This window comes from Dendropsophus ebraccatus, chromosome 12 (assembly GCF_027789765.1).
Source record: "Dendropsophus ebraccatus isolate aDenEbr1 chromosome 12, aDenEbr1.pat, whole genome shotgun sequence".
Taxonomy (NCBI): Eukaryota; Metazoa; Chordata; class Amphibia; order Anura; family Hylidae; genus Dendropsophus; species Dendropsophus ebraccatus.
Genome location: NC_091465.1, coordinates 63,190,056 through 63,196,928, shown reverse-complemented (window position 1 = coordinate 63,196,928; position 6,873 = coordinate 63,190,056). Strand labels below are relative to the sequence as shown.

The 6,873-nt window shown below is 42.3% G+C and overlaps 2 pseudogenes; one reads left to right on the top strand and one right to left on the bottom strand.

Annotated features, from left to right (window-relative positions):
* The first annotated feature begins 2,745 nt into the window (after positions 1-2,745).
* LOC138770176 (U2 spliceosomal RNA) lies at positions 2,746-2,897 on the top strand (annotated as a pseudogene).
* Positions 2,898-6,200: 3,303 nt separating this feature from the next.
* Positions 6,201-6,324, bottom strand: LOC138770186 (U2 spliceosomal RNA; annotated as a pseudogene).
* Positions 6,325-6,873: the final 549 nt, after the last annotated feature.

Genomic DNA, 6,873 nt, shown 5'->3' with positions numbered 1-6,873 from the left:
AGGGGGTTAATATTACTGTATATTAGAGACTCATTTCAGGTTGCTAGGCTGCCACCGAAAAAAGGTACCGGCCTAGCATAAAGCCCCCTACAACTACCATAAAAAGATGTATGGAGAGTCAGTAAGGGGTTATTGCTACGGCTTATACTATTGCTTTGTTTATATGCAGCAGTGGGGCCTTTGTCTGCTGCAATACTACCTCTGCCCTCCTTATAGATAGACCTCTGCATGTGCCGTATACTTATTACAGCACCCCCAGACCTGCTTGGCTCACAGGTTGTAATGCAATCATTGAGGGCCAGGCATTTAGACCTTCTAATCCTACATTACCTATAGCATCTGATCATCTATCCTGCTTCGAAGACATCACAACATTTTCTATAAATCATTACTAAGATATATTCTGTAGCCAGGGCACAGAGCGTGATGTCCAGAAATGGCTTAGAAGAATTACCGTCAGATGGGATGATTTAAAGGGCATATATATCATCACCTTGGCTGCACAGAGGATTCATTTTACATACAGTAATGCCGCCACTTGTCTTTATGATGCAGTATCCGGCAGACAGCTCTGTACTCCTGGGATAGCTGGACTATATGCATAAACAGATTAAATCATATCTAAATCTATCTAGGATGATGAGTGATGTTGTTACGTATCAACTGTGGGAGACAAATGAAGGAATATGCAAATTAACCACATAAAATTATTCCACATTATTAAAGGGAACATCTGTATTATTTTGATGGGGTTAAATGCAATTGAAGGGGTTATTCTAAGTTAACAAGTTAGCCCCTATCCAAAAGGGATGGATGGGGATTCAACCACTGGTGCAGTGTCCCAGTACCCATGTCTCAACTTCTAAAGAATAAAGTTGTCATGTGGGTGAGGAATCTCTGTCTAACATCTAAGGTTATATCTGTATATTATGAGCTTGATGCCATTTCTGCATACACTGGGGTATTATGGATGTGCAAAGGGTAATACTGCTCTTTACTGCACCACTGGTGAGCTACATTTGGAGGACTCTCCCAGGTTCAACCCTTTTACCTGGGTTAGAACCAATCACTGCAAAACAAAGTCTAACTCCCTCTCCCCAGTGCTTGTTGATTCTACTCAGTCCTGCCCTGGCTAGACCAGGGAAGGAAGAGGAGGTCAAGTAACACTTGACTGCACCAGTGAACCAACTGTAGCTCCAGTTACCAAAGCTTCAAGTCAGTCAGATCTGGGTCAAGATTGTGGAAATCACAGCACTGTGGGGAATTTTCGAAGATTTTACCCAAGACTGTCTCCAGTTTAGGGATATCAACTCTAAAATCCTTTTCCTACACTAAAATGAGAATCGCCTAGACAGAGGAGGGAATTTAGCTGTGCAAGGACTCTGACAGTGAACCTGTCTCTGAAGTGAATCTGTCCTTGCAGTTGCTTCTGCAGCTGGAAGTTCGGCGAACTATGGATTCGACCATGCTGGGGTAGTTCCAGCCACAAGCCATACTTAAACCGGGCTTGTGCACGGAACTCATCCAGCGTAGACGTATCCATAATTACCCAGCACTATCCAGGGACAAGAAGCTCTCCTACTAGGTGGGCCTGTAATCCCTGATCGTGTGTCAATCCGTGACCACATGGTAGAGTAGGCATATGTATTTTGTGACAAGTGCTTGTGTGGTGCTCCCCTAACATCTGCCCTCTACGTTGCTGTCCCCTCGGTCACTGCATCTACACCATAGTTAGCCAACCAGTGTAAGCCATGTACAGTAGAGAAAGGTGAACTGTACTGAGCTTAAGGTAAACTATAGATTTGACAAGTTCTGCGAACAGCCCACGGCCAATGGTAAAGTTAATCTGCCACTGGCGTCCATGTCACTGTCATACATAACGCCCATGATACTAAATGCTTCCTGCCATAGAGGAGCCAGCATTCTAAGCCAGTCATCCCCATAGGACACTGGAACATGCATTAGGGGGTGGCAGTGACGTGGATGCTTCCCTGACAGTGCCAGGAATGACACATGCCGCTCTGATAGTGTCAAGAACGCCGCGCGCACACTTCAATAAATACAGTAGGTTGGTCCGCAACTTTTTCCAGTTTATACATTTTGCCCCACTGCCTATTTGAGTATGACACCTCTGGTCTATCTTTTTCTCTAAAGACTCTAAAACGGCTTCCTCCCCTTTCTCCATCCAGGACACAAGCATGCTTTGCTCAACATGCCATCTATCTAAACTTTATGCCCAGCCTGAGCCTAATATTCCTCACCAAATATGAGAACAGTTTCAAGAAGCTCCCCCATTATACCATGCATGGGAAAATACCTGTACGGATGATCAGACATTAGTGATGTCTCACTCCTCTGTGTAGCTATTAGACTGCTGTACTTTCTCAATTAACAATCATTATTTTCTATCAGAAATATGGCATATGGAATGAATTAAACAGACTGCCAGGCAGTGGGCCGAAGCTGACAGATTGTCAAGGGAACAGATGGATTCTTCAGAGTGATGTGGTGGTAACTTCAAGTCCAAATATTCTTGAGGCCGATAACTATAATATATGTATATATATATATATATATATATATATATATATATATATATATATATGTATATATATATACACAGATTCAAATCAAGACATCATGGACTAGGTGACAATGGTGTTTTATTCAGCTGATTAAAGGGGTCATGATGGACATTGAGTAGCAGTTTCAGTTTGAGGCCAGGTTCACAGAATTGCCACTGTCATCATTTCTCGGCCTTTTGGCTAAGATCAAGTGTAGTATCTGTTCTTATCAGTTTAATATCTGATACGTGCCCTATCTGGGGACCATATATTAAATGTATTTTTAGAACAGGGAGATGGTATTGCAGTGCTTCCAGGTTCAGTGCACACACAAAAAAAAAAAAAGAAAAAAAAAGAATAGCCACTGGCAGTGAAGTTCACGCCTGCCGCCACGGCAGTTCTGGGCGGGTGAACTTCACTTCTTTTGATTTGGAATGTGGGCACGGTCTGGTGTGCCCGCATTCCAAGTCACCATAGAAGACAATGTAAAGTGCGTCCGGAGCCGTACTTTACATTGTCTAACTGTCAGTTTTCTATGCGGCCACATGGAATCCTGGCCGGAGTGTGTATAGAGTGTATATATGTGTATTCCACAGGACACAATGTTATTTTACCTTTTAATAAATAGTGGCTGGTGTTGCAATGGCCATTATTTATTGAAAATTTATGTTGTATGAACCTTTGCCTTAAGGAGTTATCCAGTGCTACAAAAACATGGCCACTTTCTTCCAGAGACAACACAACTCTTGTCTCCAGTTTGGGTGCAGGTTTTGTAACTTAGTTCTACTGAAGTGAATGGAGTTTAATTGGAAACCATACCTGAACTGGTGGAGAGTGGTGCTGTCTCTTGAAGAAAGTGGCCATGGTTTTGTAGTGCTGGATAACTCCTTTAAACCAGTTACAGCTGCTCCTGTAAGGAGCTGTGCCTGGTAGGGAGAGTATGCAGTGCTCATACCAGTGCAGGTCCATTCATTCTCAATGGGAGCTGCTGGAACCAGCCAAACATTGTATTGGACTGTTTCTACAGATATCATAGAGAATAAATGGTGTCGTACCATCCTCCACTCCGTTCTAATGAAAGACTGGGGTTCTCCATTCTTGCGATTGCAGGGGCCCCAGCAGTCAGACCTCTCGCAATCAGGTAGTTATCCATTTTCTTGTGGATAGGTGATAACTTTTTCAGATGGTAATACCCCTTTAATGAACTTTGAAAGTCCATGCCAAAAGGTCCTGTATTGTGAAACAGATTTTTTTTTTTTTTTTTTTTATCGAGACAAAGTAAACTGAAGTGCAGTGGGGTAGTATGGAGCAAGCCCATAGACTAGGCTGAATGTTTATGTGCCATAGTCAGTTTAATTTTATGTAGATAATGTGGTCAATAGCAACTTCAGCATCTACAGTATATGGTTATATGGTTAGATGACAGGTGTCAAAAGCCCACAATGAAACTACATAAGATAACTGCCGGTGATGTATATGAGACCTGTACATGAATTTCTAGTTTTTTCTACGATGTAAGTACAATAATCACTGTTTCATCTTTCTACAGATAAGATTTCCTTGTGAGTAATGTCAGTCAGTGCGCTGTCAGATATTATTAGATGACACAGTTTCCTTTCTGGCCAGACCTTTCTTATATGCTCCATCATGGGTGACTCTTTTTCCTAAAAATTCACAGCTACTCATGACACCAGGTTGGAAATTAATGCACAGACTGGATCCTGTCATTGGAAATTCTGTGTATTCATTGCACTAACTACAATCTGTCCTGTTCTAGCCCTGGCACCCAGGCTGGGAACAGATGTAGCGTTGGCAGCAAACAAGAACTTGAAGGTTGTTAACAATCCCAGCAAAGAACTGATTCAGGAAAGAAGGAGTGACTGGACAGCGGCCTCTGGAAACACATTTGCTGCCAGTGCAAGATTCATTTTTAGAAATTTGCCATGGATAATGCAAGGAAATGCACAGAACTGAGGGTATATAGGAGGGAACGAAAAGCAGTAACAGGAATAACTGCAATGTAACACCAATAACCACATTCTGTATTTAATCTCTCATTTCTTTTCATCTTTTATAGGGAAACTTTATCTAACCCACTGATTTATCTGTCCATGCTGTGTATAGGCAGTCAACTGTCAATCAAAAGCTAGAGGGTGGAGGGAGGGTTGTGGCAACAATCCTATTCTCCTACATATTAGGAGAACGGCAGAACAGAATGATGTAAGTAATACACTGATCTGTTCAGCATGTCTGTCACTTGTTTTTAAGCTGCTCTCATTAAGGCAGCATAAACCTAGTGACAGATTGCTTTTAATATGCCTATGATGCATTTTGGTGAACTAGGGGCGGGGCTACTACACCCGGTGCACCGACCCACCTCAGCCATCATGCCCCTCCCAACTACTTTTAGCAGAGCGATGCACCACCACCGCCCCAATATTCATGTTCAAGTACATTAGGTATACATAGTTTACCACCCTCACTGTGGACAGCTGTATGCACAATATCTCTTTTCTTTTTGATGAAAAGGATGTTTTCTGTTTGTTTGCAAGTTCGTCTTTTACCCAGTTTCACAAATATGTATCCAATTATCTGTAGTGAAGGAGTAAACATACAGCAACATCCGTCTGTCTTCATTATCCCCCTCCAGGAGCTTGTTTATCATGAATAATTTTCACAGTCCTAAAAATATATTTTTAAATTAAGCTATAAAGAGAGAAGAGAAAAAGTAAGTCAACATGTATCAGCCGCAGCCGTAACCTTATGTGCAAGATCAGAGTGCTATAAAGAAGTTCTTTCATCAGGATACCCCTTACCTATGGGGTGACCGAGGGGTCTGTAAGGTGGCATTAATGCAGGTTTGCAGGTGGTGCCGACATTTGTTTTTTCTACCTTCCCAGCAAACAATCTGAGAATTAGTTAACTGAGTTAATCTGAGAACTCAGTTAACCCTTTCCTATGATGTGCGGGCAAAGGACATCAATCATAAAGAGTCAGGGTAAAACTGTAAAGCCTTAACTTAACAGTCTTTGTTCCAATCAGCACACAATACACAATTCTTTTTCACAGGGTGCAATAGCTTGGGAGGAAGTCTGTTGGGTGATTCTCCTTTACATAAGAGCACCCCTACTGTACCAAGGTTAACTGAAGAATAGGAACAATGTGCAGATATAGACTAGGCAGGATACAGTCTCTGGCTTGAGACACTTAGTTAAAATGACTTTGTAGCATAGAGAAGGCGACTACATGAGGGGCACTGTCCAGGAAGCAATGGACTCTGCTGGCAAGGTCCTTGCAGCTTTGGTTTGGCTGCAGTTTTGAAGTAAAGACAAAACTAGTACTCACATAGAATCTGACCTCGTTGTCACAGAACACCCGTGGCGTGCATGTAGGAGTACTTGGTACCAATGTGATAGTTGGTAGGAGCCAACCTTTGCATTAAACAGCACATGACTTGCCAAAAGCAGGGGGGCCTTTCGACAAGACACAACTTCTCCAACCCCTGGCTAAACTTCTTATTCCTCCGCAGTTTGCAGGACTTGACTTGAGGACAAGGCCCCCCTTCAGGATGGCCATGCTGGATCCCTCAGCGGTAGTCGCACCTTTGGTATTTTAGCACTGCATACTCAGGAAGACAGGAATTCAGGAACAGGCAACAGCCCAGGACTGGATGGGCTATGACCAGGGTTAAGGAAACCTAGATTTAAACTGATAAGAACATATACTACACTTGATCTTAGCCAAAAGGCCGAGAAATGATGACAGTGGCAATTCTGTGAACCTGGCCTCAAACTGAAACTGCTACTCAATGTCCATCATGACCCCTTTAATCAGCTGAATAAAACACCATTGTCACCTAGTCCATGATGTCTTGATTTGAATCTGTGTATATATATATATATATATATATATATATATATATATATATATATATATATATATTATAGTTATCGGCCTCAAGAATATTTGGACTTGAAGTTACCACCACATCACTCTGAAAAATTTCCCCTATTCATGACCTGTCTGAACACTGCACATGTGCTGGATCGTTAAGGCCCATGTGCAGTATTCAGACAAGTGATGAATAGGTGAAATCCTGCCATGGAGCATTCCTAATGTGAATAGGGCGGGGACAAGGGACCGAGAGGCAGTGCAGGCCTAGAGCACAGACACTCTAGGCCACACAGGGCTGCAAGTTTAAAGTGTACCTGTTGTTATAACTTTCAAAATCTAAATCAGTAGTAGATGTGATGTGAAGCATTCATTATTTTTTTTACTTATCATGTAGAACACCGCACTCTGTGTTTCC